The sequence below is a fragment of the Falco biarmicus genome, chromosome 2 (genome assembly GCF_023638135.1).
Source record: "Falco biarmicus isolate bFalBia1 chromosome 2, bFalBia1.pri, whole genome shotgun sequence".
In the NCBI taxonomy this organism is placed as follows: Eukaryota; Metazoa; Chordata; class Aves; order Falconiformes; family Falconidae; genus Falco; species Falco biarmicus.
Genome location: NC_079289.1, coordinates 22,212,550 through 22,227,148, shown reverse-complemented (window position 1 = coordinate 22,227,148; position 14,599 = coordinate 22,212,550). Strand labels below are relative to the sequence as shown.

General features: G+C 39.5%; 1 protein-coding gene across 4 annotated transcripts in view; it reads left to right on the top strand.

Annotated features, from left to right (window-relative positions):
• Positions 1 to 14,599, top strand: part of ATP8A2 (ATPase phospholipid transporting 8A2) — a 349,988-nt gene that overhangs the window by 198,674 nt on the left and 136,715 nt on the right. The gene's annotated exons all lie outside the window — the stretch shown is intronic.

Genomic DNA, 14,599 nt, shown 5'->3' with positions numbered 1-14,599 from the left:
TTGAGTAGTGCATGGTCACTTGGTACAGCAATTCCGTGTTAGTCGGTTTTATTTATGCATGCCTATCTGTATATATTAGGTTTTCTATTTCTTTCTACAATTAAGCAGACATGAATGAGGTTAATAGGTAAGAAAATTAGAACATTTATAATTAGGCAGCTAGTTATATCAATTAAAGGAGGTAGTGGGTAAGTAATATTTTACTATTCAGTGAATCGTGTCATGGTCAGTGTGGGTATACCTGACTCCCTCAGGGTATGATCATCTTTTATGCATGATGTTAGGCTGCGAGAGAACAAATATTTTCCACTAATTTGCTCCATTTTTCCTCTGCTATTTTTGAATTAGTGGTTGGCTGTTATAATTTTCAACATAGATTGGTCTGTTTACTGTAAGTTACACATTACTGTCAAAATAATGGCAGTGTTTATCTGTGGTGTGTGAGAGCAGTATGGTTGACTGACATACAGTATGCTAGATATATGAAATATTACAAGGAGCTGATTTATTTTCTAAATTTTAAGTATCCACATCTTAATTGTGTTCCAATTCTTTAACTAAATTATCTGCCAAACCTAAATCCATGTTCTTGTGATTTCACAGGTGTTTTTTGTCCTAGTGTAGAAGCCATCTTCACAGCTCTGAGATTAATTTAGTACACTGGGAATCATGGAATCTTTTCAGCTGGAGGGGACCTTAAAGATCATCTAGTTGTGACCCCCTTGCCGTGGGGCTTAGATAATTAAGATTTGGTTCATATTTTACTTTCTGAAATAGTCCTTAATTTGACTTGGGCTGATCATAACTCATGTTTTTAGTAAGGGTTGTTAAGTGTTCTTGGAGATGACAATAATATTCATTACTGTGCAAAAGAAATAGAAAAAAAATTTGAAAGAATTTTTCTAGTGGGTTTCTTAATAAGCATGGGAATTGCTGGGGTTTTCCCTGAACTGTTTAGAAAATGCGTAACAGTTTCATGATTGCCTCCTAGGATTCTTTTCTCCACCTGAAAATTAGTTTTTCAAGTCCTGCTTCTCATCCATTGTAGCAGTGTGTGTCTTTGCTTCATTTACTGTAGTCTGACAGGTAAAATTAAGTCCTGCATCAAATGTTGTATAGCTAAATTATGCCTTCCCATGCGAGCTGCTGTGGAAGGGGTTGAAGACAGGTGAAGGCCTCTGGGACCTCCAGCCTGAGGTAGCTTTAATCATCTTACTGTAAGGAGGAGTTTTATTAACCAGAGATATCACTATACGATACATAAAATGCAAGTTTGCTCTGAGAATGTGAGGTCAGTTGTTCCCTTCAGTGTATTGGGTTTTGTTCAGTTCTTCCTGCATACCATACTGAGGCAAATGAGCTTTTGTGTCTTCTGATGTCCATGACTAAGGGTGGGCACAGTGAGTTCCATCTAACACGTGAGCGCTGAAAAAAATGTGTAACGAGCTTCAGCCCTATGCCTTGGTTACCCCTCTGTGCTTACGCAGCCTAGGAGTTGGGAGCAAGCTTAAGGGAGGTAAAGTGACACAATGTGTCTTGTAGACCTGCAGCAATGGTAGGAGCTCAATTTGATTTTTAGTTCCCCTGGTGAGTTAGCCTTACTAGTGACCTTGAGGAATTTCCCCTCCAAAACTGCATAAAATTAGCCAAATTGACGAGAAACTGAAAAGACACCAATTTTGGTATCCTAGAGATGCACAAGGAGAGAGAGATGTCTCAAATTCCCTTAACTTTGCACAAAGAAAGCTGAGTTGTTTTGTGTTCCTGCTGTGAGGCTCGAGAGCGCCAGTCAGTTTGTGGTATGGAGTGATGTTTGTGAAAGAGAAGCTCCATGAGGGAATAAACCCTTCAACTTGAGGGAATGGTAGCTGAGTGCCCAGCACTCCAGCACTGTTGTTTGTGCATATGTTATGTTCCTGATTGTTTCCCAATGCTCTGGACAAGTTTAATATTTACCTGTATTTCTTGCTTGGATGTGTGGTATATGGGGAACATCCTTTTAGCATCGTAATGAAATAGGGATTTGAACTTGAACTACTTTCTAAGTTAATCTTCTAAAGGATTGTACTGAGTAAATATTTATAGAGTTGAATCAAAAAGCACATCAGTGAATGTGACTGTTGGTTATACCTTTTTGTTGCTATATCTGCTTTATGTCAATGAAGCTTTAACACCTGAGGAATAACTCTAGTTAGCTTTATGTAAATAAATTTTGCAGCAGTGAAGCACTGGGGCTTATCATGACTTTCATTCCTTGATACTTTCCAAACATCAGAACGAAATAAGAGACGGTCATGCTTAGCACACAAAACGTCTGGACACAACTTTCAGAGACTTACATTAAGATTAAACTTCAGTTAATTAATCAATGATAAATGCTTGAGGAGAACATATTTCTGTCTCCTTTCCTAGGATCCCAACATTGGTATGTTAAACACCCAAATATACACAGAAGTTCTTCCTGATAACAAACACTGTTATACTGGGAGGATCCAAACTGTGGCATCTCTGAAACTTAGATTTCATCAGCTTTGATTCAGTTTCTGGGTGAAGTAGTAGTTAAAATCTAGAATTTGGGATTTGATGGGAAGTATCCTCAGGTGACTGGCATCATGGGCTTTACTCCTAAGAGATGCTGCTAGCTTAAGGCTGGTGCTTACTTTCCTGCAACGGCTGATTCTTTGTGGAGGGACAGGGGCCTGAGAGACTGTTTTCAGCTGCTTTGACCATGACTAAAATGTGCGCCAATATTGGGACAATGTAATGCAGCTAGAGAGCTGATATAACAGAAAGCAGGCCTTGTAGTCTAGTGATTGCAGGGGAAATGGAGACGAGTGTGTTACCCTTCTGCCTTGATTAGAACTTCCTAGTGTTTTTAAGAGGTGAATTTTAAGTCATCGAAGTGATAAAGGTTATTGAAGTCTGAGAAGATTTTGATTTGGCTTAACAGCTGGAAACTTGATGTTGCTGTCCTTTCTCTGACCTGATCTCTTTTTCCTTTTTCATTTCTTCATTGCTGTCCTCCTGCCATTCTCTTAATTTCCCGCCTTGATTTTTGAAAATACAGGATTTGGTGAAATAGAAATCAAAAGCAGAAAAAGAAGCAGGTTCTGGAAATTCAAGTCCTTCCGCTGTGGTTCTTAGACATGATTCTTGAGCCCTTGCATATGACTGCTGCCAAGGTTTTTCAGGGTATAAAGCTGGGGTTCCCTCGCTTATGGCCTCACTTGCTGGCAGAGGGGGCAGAATCAAACCGTTCCATCCACAGAGCTGGCTGGTAGATAAATTGCTGCTGCTTCCCCATTCCAGACTGTGCTGGGTCCGTCCTAACAGTGGCAAGGGATTCCACATAAAAAGCTACTAAGATGGCTTCAGGGATGACATAGAAATATCAAGCTCCTCTTTGGTGTCCATTCCTGTATTTCCTGTGTCTGGCTGCAGTCTCAGTGTGCATTAAAGCAGTTACTGAGGAAAGCAAATCATTCGGCATCATCTTGGAGCAGAAGGTCAGTGACAGGTATTTGGCTTTTAAAGATTTGACAGACAAATTCCTGGGCATCATTACAGAGCACCATGTCCTTCAATTATTTATGTAGCTGGCTTTAAACTGAGTAGTGAAACAAAAGATCTGTTTCACATCTGTTGAGCAGATATATTTCACTGGAGATGGTATGAAGTTGTCCTAATGACATCAGAACTTTGAAATATAGCTGATTTCAAATGTAAAAGAATATAGGAATGTTGCTTTGATGGCATGCTTGGAGAAGTAGAAACACAGCAAGATCCAAGGTGATATCAGAAATATCAGGTAAGAGTTCAAGGCATTTGGGAATGGTCCTGTGGAAACAGTAGCACGGAAGATAGGTTTCAGGCCAACACAGTATGCAGGAAGAATGTGCTCAATACTTTTGCTGGAGCATGTTTTTCTGAAATGTGCTTGCTATGAAGTGCTTTTGTGTTATGTATTGCGGAACGGGGGTGGGGGTAAGAAAAAGATAGTCCCTGTCCGGTCAAGGTCTGGCAGTGTAGGGCCATGACAGAGAAACAAATGACAAGTGAGAAGGGGAGAGTATAGTGTGCATATCCTGATGCTGCATTATTTTCTTTTCTGCCTTAAGAATCATGATAAGCTGTAAGCCCAAACTGGAAAGCTGTTTCTTTGTGGAAGCTGAGAGGGAGGTCTTATATGAGAGTAGTGTTAAACAAACAGCATAAATGTACTAGACAACAAAACACCAGGTTCATAGTTTCTCTTTTAGAGCTGAATTTTCGAGTCTTAAAAGCTCTGAGTAAACACAATGCCTAGATAAACATGCTTTTAAGTAAGTGGTGATTTTGTGAGTCCAGCAAGGTCTGGCAATGAGAGCTGTGAAGTGCTCCACACACTTTCAGTGGTCACCACTTCAGACTAGCCGACAGCACAAGCTGTGAAAGCACACGTGAAACGTTACTGCATGAGACCTTTCATTTGTTTTTCTCATTTTCATGCTTTCCTGTCAAATACAACAGCTATTTTTTAAAATATGGAAAGCAGGCATGGGAATTTTAGCCCCCTTACCCCCAAATGTCATGCAGAATTGAGTGTATCTGATATGATACTAAAAAATATACAGCTCTAACGCTTCTGTGTGCTGATCTCTGATTTATGTGATCTGACTTTTACCTACATCCTTGTGCTTTCTGTTTCCAATTGACTTTTCATCTCTGAGGGCACAGCCAGGCAATAGAAAACCTTAAGCATGGGGATTTTTACAGTGAGTTGAGGACTGAAGTGCAATAACTGTTGTCATAAAAAGTAACTTCGTTGATAGATATGAGCAATATTTTCCCCCAGTGTTAAAAAAATAAGAACATGTGGTTGTAAAATTCTCTTAGTGAGGATAATGGCAATACAGGCAGCTAGCTGTCATGCTTATGTATTCAAATTATTCAGTTGCTTGTTCAATTATTTCAAATGCATTTAATAGTAGGCATTTAATAGGTGTTACTTCTGTGTGTGTATACTTAGTGTGGTAAGCTTATAACAATACTTTATCAGGATGAAACAAAGTAGGAATTTGTGTGTGACTTCCGTTTTATGTAATTTGGAAATCTGGTTTTGAACTTTCACAAATTCATGGATATCCTGAATAAGTAACTTTATCTCTGTGGACAGGTGCTTTCAGGTAGGCAAAGGTAGAGTTTGGTGTTCTTAAGGTTGGTATCACATGTAAATTTAAGTGCCTGAGAGAAACTTATGTGGTATCCATGCAGATGGCCTTTATAGATGCTTGGGGTCATGGAGGGGGGTATGGGAGTAGCAGAGGTGCTACAGGATGTGCCCAAGACCTTCACCTCTCTGGAGCAGGAGTGGCGTTACTAAGAGATCTGTGTTGAGGTAACTAAATCCTATTGAGAAAGTGAAGGATTTTTTTTTTCTTGTTCGTCTGATTTTGAAATGTGTGAATAAAACCTTAGATAGGGTAATGTTAATCAATCCAAAAAAGTGCAGAATATTTATGGAAATGATACTACAGAACTTGCAGACCTGGAAAGCACAGTAATGGACACAGTGGGAAGAGCAAAGCATGTGAGACTCGGCTCTGTCTCTTGGTAATTTTTGGAAAAACAGGTCTTACATGTGTGCATATTTTTCTCTCGCACTGTTTCTTATCAGCTGCTTACACAGGCTTAACATGCACAAGTAGAAGACCTAGGGCAGCACAGACGTTACCCTGTTCCGCCCACCAAAAAAGGTAATCGTAGGCTCCAATTCAAGAAAACGTTTTTTAGTAGCAAAAATTATAGAAAACAGATCCTGCAAATAGCCTGCCAAACTTCTTGGAATATCCTAAATATAGTTGGCCAACCTAATTCAAAATTGTCCATATTGTGCTGTGCTTTTTTGTTCTTAGAATTAAGGTATATTTTTTCTTGACTGATTTACAGTGCCTAGTTTATATTGCTACTACTGACAATTTATTCCATATTTCAACCCCCCTGTTGTCTGAAGAAATTCAGAATTGCATATAGGCTGGTCTCACCCACTTTAATCCATGATTGACTTCTTGTTTTTTTGGATTTGTAATTGCATATGTTAATCCCAAGAGTTTCTGAGGAATGAGTCATGAAGATAAATCCATGCTAATTTTCTTTTCAGTTTGTACTGCTATGCACTGCACAGGGAATCATTAGAGAGCAGTCCATCTTCCCTGAAAACTGAATTGATTAAACTATAAAACAGCCGGTTTTGAATTTATTTCCAACCGTTCTAAGAAGTGATGGGATGAGTACCAGCATTGTTCTGACTTTTTAAGAACACTGCCCTCATTACACCCTACAACCAACACAGCTTGCAATTTTTCAACATCCCAAATATTACAGGTGATAAATTCTTTGGCATGGTCTAAGAATCTCTAGGTGAAACACCTAGTTGACTACTTCAAGAAGAGATCTACTGTGATGTTTTATTGGGCAGGTATGTTCAGCGTGCCTGGATCTGTTTTTTGTGTATATTTACATATGTAAGGGGTGTATGACAGGTACAGTGATATTTTTCTCTGTAACGTATGTGCTTAGTTTGGCGTGAAAAATCTTTTTTTCGTACATGGAGGGCTTGCAACAAAGGAATAATAATGTTGCTCTGTAAATTTGAGGCTGTTAAATGTGGAACGTTAGCCATCTCTTGAGCCGTGTGTTTATCAAAGCCAGAATTCCATCATCAGTAAATGTTTCTTCAGTTTAATTGTCTTCAATGAAAATGCAAGTTGATGTTTAGAAGGGAGATAACCTAATGTGAGGAAGCTTTTAAGAGGGAACTTAAACCTCTCTTATGAAAGTTAGGAAAAATCAAACCTAGGGGGGTTTTCATCAAAGAAAACCAGCTTTGAAATTCAGGAGTTCATCGTTCTTAATTTCAACCCCATTTTCTTTCCAAACAATAAAAGTTTTCATATCAAATATAATTCTTCCTATGGCTTTGACTATTAACTTGAAAAACATTGAGTATTCTGGCTCAAAAATATTGGATAATCTCTTGTTTGAATAAAAATGAAGGGGAACAGATCCTACTGTTACCTAGGCCATGTTCAGTGCACATGATGTCGCTTGTGGGTACAGAGAAGGCCAAATCACATTTTTATCAGTGTTGGAGTGCAAACAAACCTTATCAGGGAATAGCTTGTACTTAGCACATGCTGAATGTAGCAGTATGTGCTACACTGCACTGAAGGTGGTGATCTTTAGAGCACTTTTTCAAAATCCAACACCATATATATGTAGACACGTGTATGGCAATACAGCTCTTGACAAATACATCCTTTGGGCGGCCTGTGCTGGTTTTCTTTCTATCTGGCTTATACCCCTATAAATAGACTCTCTTTAGTGGAGATATTCCTGATATATACGACTTCAGTTATTCCCATATAAATATTGTATGTATGAAGAAGGATTTTTTTATCTGTCTTGTTTCTTACTAGACAGAAGCCATGGGGTGGCATGTTGAAGATGTGAGGGCTGCTGCTTTTCCACCTGTACCTCATTGCTCTAGTGTAGATGGCTGTTTTCAAAATGCATTTCTACAGCAATTTACTAACTTTGGGGAGTGGTAGTACAGATACTTACAAATGAGGCTACATTTTACTTTAGAGGATTTGGAGATAGACCCTGCTGGCCCCAGTGACTGCTGGCAAATAGGAATAATGAGTTTAACTCTCCGGTTTAGAAGCTTTGAGGCACTTGAGTTAAAATGGCTCTGTAAGTTTGCATGTTCTGTAACTTAATGCAACTTGGAAGATCTTAGTCTTCCAGGGGAGAGAAAAGCAGAATTACCTTTACTCAATTAGCTTTACCTGCTGCAGTTAAACTCAGGTGTTAACCTAATGTTTAAAAACACTGCTTAGCCCAGGAGTGAGGAGAGGTTTGTGCTTCTTTTTGCAGAGCTCTCAGTAAAGCATTTTTAGGTATTGCCAGGGAGTTTGGAAGTGTTGCAGACAAGGTGTAGTATTGATTCACAAGTCATGCTGTTGTGCAATTTCACAAAATCCTTTTTCTTATTTAAGTCCAAAGTACTGTGAAATTTAACTTTGAGCCCACTTCTGAAAATATGTGGTGGCTTGCCTGTGAGCTGGCCCACAGAAGTCACAGAATAGTAATTGCATTTTCTACTTTCCTATTAGTTCTTTGGAATAAAATGGGTTTATTTGTTCCGAGCCATGTGCTAGGATATAGTTTGGTGTGTGCTTGTGGACAGAAAGTGTGCTAGTTTGGGTGGGCTGCGTTTCACTTGTCTAAACTGCATAAAGTCTGCCTGCCTGCCAGCTGCTTGCCCAGCAGTAAGGTCAGGCTGTATGGCTTGATTTTTTCGAACATAACTAATTTGATCTTAACACTGAAACATTTTGTTTCAGTGTTCAGATTCATCATCTTGAAGCATTTTATGATTTTATGACTTCTGTCTCTTCATGCTGAGGAAGCGGAGCCAAAAAGTATCCTTATTTCAGTCCTTACTTGAGCTCCTGCCCAACAGCAGTCTCATCATCAACTTGCCTTTCATGTTCTTAAGGGTGTTTCTTTGGCATGTTTGGAGGCACTGCTGAAGTATGTTTGTAATAGCCACGTTTTGTGGTGTGTCCTTTAGTACAGATGCATCCAGTTGATGAGTCTGTAATTATCTTACTCCTGCTTCACAGACAACTACAAAAATCTTCTGAACGGTAGCTCAGAAATGCAGTGTCACCAGATCTTTTGAATATAAAATTCATTTCTTTCCACTGTCTGCTTTGTCAGATGAGCTGGTCCTGATTGTTTTGACACATCTTGTATGTCTTGTATGTTTGGGTTTTTAGGATCATGACCCAGAGAAGCTAGGGCAGAGCCCAAATTTAACTGAATACAGACTCCATTTTAAATGCTGCTAGAAAATAATTTTGCTATCTGACGTGGATGAGCACTAATGATAAAAATGTCTATCCAGTTTCGCTAATTAACCACTAGAGATTGTTTTATTTTGGGATTCATAAAAGGCATCTGTAACCTAGTTTAAGTGTACGTACAGGATTTAAAATAAAATGGATATTACATTTGTGAAAAAAAAAAAAATCTAGAATATAGGTTTGGAGCTTTTGCCAGAGTTCAAGATGTTGAATCAAATATTTTAGTACAGCAGGGTCAGAGGTAAAAAATGCACCATATTCTCCATGATCTGTCCATTCCTAAAATCTGGGGCAGCATACGTGTTGCTTTCAAATGTGCTTTTACAGCCACCTCTGCTGTAAAACCACTTCAGTGGTTTGACTGTATTTGATCCAAGGAATATGTGCCCTGTGGCTGAGGACAGGAGAAAAGGAGTTCTGACTCGGTGCCCCTGGGAGGCTCCCTTCCTGTGTGGGAGCTCTCAATCCCTTCATTTGACCCAGCATTAGGATGTGTTGGACTGTGTGACAGCATACAGCAAGTGTAATAGCTTTAAGTAACCTGTCCAAAACAGGTTATTTTTTTTTCCTCTATATTGAGATGCTGAGCATGGTGCAGATAGCTATGACTGTTATAAGCTTTCGGTTATTTATATGCTCTAGAGTATGTCATTACATTTTATATTTCCTTGCTATTTTCAACAAAATAATTTAGAATGCACTGAAATGCACTAGAAATAGCAAATCACGCTATCTAGTGGTAGTACTGTCTGAGTTATACAGTCTGTTTTTCTGAAAAGATGTAAAAGAGTCAGTTGCATCTTTTTCCCCCCAGATATTCTATTGCCATACCATAATGTTTCCCATTAGTTCTCCTCTTCTTTGCTACTTAGAACCTGATATTCTTTTCTTGAATCGTTGCAATTTGAATATAAACCGCTCCGAAGTAAAGGCATCCTAGACCAGTATTTTTGAGTATTTCTGAGCCATGTTTGACAGTTCTCTGTAACTGGGCCTGCATCAGACAGGGGAGAGGAGGTTCAGGGACAATGCTTAAAAGCTGAAACCACCGTAATCTTAACACGTGTTGAATAAAAAGTCAGTATTCATGGGCTTAAGCTAAAACCCTGGAGCTATACCCCAAAAGGCAACAGGGGCCTATTCTATGGAAACACAAGAACTGAGTGGTCCTAATGCATGTTTGTGTGTGTTACAATATGGTTCTGCCCCATCAAGACAAAGACATGGGTAACCACTGATGACTTCATGCTGTCAGAAAGAGTGGAGGAGGTCAAAACTTGGTCTGCCAGCTTTTAAATGTGACAAAGTTATTTTGCTTTCTTTCTTCTCGGTGGATTTCTTTGCATTCATGCAAAAGCAATTAAGGATTTGGAAAACGAGAAGATGGAATATATTAGCCTGAGCTGTATCTAAGGTCTGCAGGGATTCAGTGAAAGTATATATATTTTTGTGTAAACTGTATAAATGCTATGTGTGTAAGAGAAGAAATTTAATACTGTGTATTCTCATCCAAAACCAAATAATGATATCTTTATTAGTCAATGACAGTGGAGATAGATGTTTATTAATGTTAGCTGACTAAAAATACGTAGATGGCTTGGTAGCTGCAGAAGTGTAAACTGCCAGTAACTAGTAACACCTGAACCTTTCACATTATTTGTGATGATGGTTCCTGTCAAGTTCAATTTTGATAGTAAAGTGAGTCTCCCTTTTGGGTTTACTAACAGTATCTGACCTTTTGTGCCTTTTGTTGCCAAGGAGTGACAGGTGTCTGGAGCAGCTAAGCAGTATGACAGTCAGCCTGTGCTTTTTGTCAGCTGGCATTCATTAGTGTTAAAAATGACATGTGGTTTTGTACTACTCAGACAGGATAGCGATAGACTTTTGAGTTGCTTTACTTACCCCTATTTTTTTTTTTTATTATTATTTACTGTTGGGATTGAATGTAAGTAAATGAAATCCAGCAAGCTTCAAGATGTGACTTCCACAGTGGCGGTATTAATCCTTGTTAGTCATTTTTAGTGGCACCACACCATGTGGTGGTGGTGGGTCCAGCAGCTTTTTGCGCTGGGAGCTTTGTACGGTGCTTGCTTTCAAGATGCTGCTTGCCCTAGAAAGTCCAAGTCCCTCCAATGGTGTCATGCTTGTTGCTTTACCCATCCCTGGGCTGTGCTTTCACCATCGCCTGAATCAGCAATTGGGCTGTGCTTTACTCCAATGTAAATGCATACTGCCATTAAAAAGGGCCACGTGATCTTCATTTCTCCCTAGGAGTGTGTTCTTTTTCCTTCTTCCTTGCCAAGGCATTAGTGTTTGCACAGCTGCAGGAGGAGCTCCTTAAGGTTAGAGTTCAGCCAGATCACATTCCTGATGTACACAGGAGTGATTGGATGAGAGGTAGGACCAGCTCTTCTGATAGCAGTGTAGACATTTATCAGGTTTAAGTGTACATGTTATTTTAGTAAGCTCAGGTGGACAGTCGTCTTGTGCATCTGCAGAAAAGACAAAATTTTGGTGGTAGAGCCAGGTGAAGGGCCTGAATTGGTGTTCATGATATCCCTAGTAATCTCATGTCATTAACTGCTTTGGGACTTATCAACCAATTTTTTCTTTTTTTGGGCTGTCTGGGTATCTGTTACTCAAAGACATCCCAAACATAGGGCTGGGGAAGAGGGAAGGAAGTTGAGAAGTAGTAGTTGATCCCAAAGGCACATCTGAACAAAGCCCCCTTTCCCTGCGTCCGTCATGTGTTGTTCATATGCACAAAGAAACTATGATTTCTCAAAAACTGAGAATACATTGGAGACCAAATTTTAACAGAATATATGCACAATTACTGGATTTTTATGGTGTGTGATTTGTGGTATATTGGGGGGAGGGGGTGGATTGTGAAGAATGTGTGATAGGCCATCTGGGCAGCAAGGAGGAGTTGGCTTGTGCTAAAATACAAAGTATTCCTGCAATGGAGGAGTGATAAAATGATAGCAGAGAAAGTCCTGGCCAGACAGCTTTTCTGGAAGCAGTTACTGCTATTTTTCAAGCAGTTTTTAATTTATGTTGAGTTCAAGTAAGAAGGTGGGAGCAGTAAATCTAGGAGAAGAAGCAGGAATATGTTACCCAAAACCAGGATAGTGCTTCAGGGGATGCAAGATCTGAGAATTACCATTCTCTTCCAGTTGCCTGATATTAGTGAGAAAGCATTCTAGGGAAGGCATGAGAGAAAATCCAGAACAGTTTAAAATATGGATTAGGATTGGAAATCGATGTGTTCGGTTTTTGACTACATAAAAATTGTAAGTAAGCCTGGCGTGCTCTCCGTTCTTGGCCTTGGTGGTCTGTGAAGGATCTCTGTCAAGGCCAGGGCTTGTAAAGCCCGCATTAGTTGGAGGGGGAGGTGGCATTTGGATAGGTGTAAAGCCTCCCCTTTTACCTTGCATCTCTCCCTGAGGAGGTCTGTTGTCTCTTTAACAATTAAATCATTACCTTGTTTGCATTTTTAAAAGGGTAACACATAAAATAATGCAACTTTTAGCATGCTGATTTTGATGCTTAAATATATTGCTGGTACCTACGTGGTTTCTAATGAATGATGGTTCTGTGGTGTGCTTTTCCTTACTGTCAGGATAGCTGTGCTCAGCGAGAACTAACTATTTATGAGCATGAAGGTGTACCTGTCTAGAAGGTTGATTCATTTTTTTTTTTTACACTTTTTTTTTTTTCCCCACCCCAGTCTGACTTCCCTATAGAGGAGGTTGTTGGATCAGTAAATGATGGTCTCCTGAGAGCTTTGCTCTTGAGAAACTCACCACAATTCCTCTGGTCATTGCCTGTCACTCTTCATGGAGCTGACTGCACTGTAATCTGCATGTTGGTGACTGACCAGGGTTTCTTGGGTGGGTTTTTTTTCGATTGTGCTGATAGTCTGTCTCCCTACTTATTTCACTGGTGCATCAGTGGGGAAATCATGCTCATGAGAAGCTTCCAATGCTCCATTTAACCATGCTGGTACTCACTTGAGATGAATCACTGAAATCATTATTCCTTTCTTATGAAGAAGCAAATCTACAGGCTTTTATTGCAGCCCCAAAGCAACAGTAAATGATAGAAATGCTGGGTATGATAAACTCCTCTTGGGGTTGTGCTCAGGCACTTAGTTGAATTTCTCATTTGCAAGGCAAGTTGCTGCTGAATATACTTTTATAATATAAAATCTAGCAATACTCTCACATTAAAAATAATGAAGATAGATGAAACATTAATTATAATGTTTCTCCATTTGGAGTATGGCTGGAAGCGACTCTGGTGGGCAGGAAATGTTTGTTCTTTTCTGTCTCAAGTAATTGCTATGTAATTCTAGCAAATGGGGAGAAACAGACCTTTACCTGCCAGGCTTTAGTTATAACCCCACCCCCACCCCGGCATCAGTCACAGTAAATTCTTGCAGTGAGTATGCATCCCGTTCCAAAAAAGCAATTTTGGTAGGTTACTGCCTGCTTAATGGTATGTGAAGAATAATACCCTAAAAAAGCCCACCCTAAACCAAAAGGCTTTTGTATTGCATTTAAATAGTTCCTGCTTCTATTGCAAATATGAAGTTCTCCTGGCCTTGTCTTGTGGAGTTAGATACTGAGAAGAATCTTTTGAGGTGTCATTGTAAAAATAAAAATTAAAAAGTACTATCAACTCTTGTCAGCACTTCTGGAGCTGGTGTAAATTTTGAGGGTTGGCTACTTCCTCCACTGGGTGCTTGAGTCCTGCGGCAGGGTCATCTTTTGGAAGACATGGGCGCATTCAAGCCAGCACTGTTACGTGTTTGGCTCCTGTACTGGGAGCTGCAATACCCCACTGAGAATAGTCCTCCTTGAGTCTTTTTCCTTCAAATCCCTGCTTAGACAGCAAAATACAGAATCCCTTTTTATTCCATGGCTCTGCCTCACCACTGAATCTTTCAGCTTCGAAAAATAGTAGCAGAAGAAAAAGTAATTTTTGATATGCTGTTGAAACTATGTTGACATCACATGGGTGTGTTGGAAAACCTGTTGTGGTTGCATTTGAGCTTTGATATCAGTAAGGGGAGTTGTAATGCATTTACTTACAGGTTTTCGTGTTGAATTAATTGGGTTGGTTTGTAGCAATAGACAAAAAATAATCTAACTGATCATTTTTATCAGCAGAAAACCATTCAGTTTAGAAAGTGAAATCATCTGTTTACATTGCAACTTTCTGTTTGAGTATGTTCCCCAAAATCTTTCATTATCTGGTTTTGCCAAACTGCTGTAGGAAGTTGCATCTCTGAAAGATAATTTGGGTTAATACCAGCATTGTTCAAGTGCTCTCTGCTGCATCACCTGAGACTAACTGCAACTAAATCAGAGAAGAATTAGAGGCTTTAAGGGGTTTTCCTAGAAATGCACGTTCTACAGTATTTTGAGGGGTTTATTTCCTTCCAGTCATGAAAGGCTTCCATCTAAATTGAATGTGCATGTTTGCTTATGCACCACCTGAAGGGGTCTTACTTGACCATTCATAATGTTTACTGTCTGCTGTAAAGCAAAAAGGGTACCTTCGTAAGAGGAGTTAGTCACAGCTGTTCCACTATGTTGGGGAAGAGGAGTAGGGGAAAAAAAAAAAAGGGATAAAAATTGTAGTACCAAAATGGAAACACACTTCCAGCTGTTTGAAATACT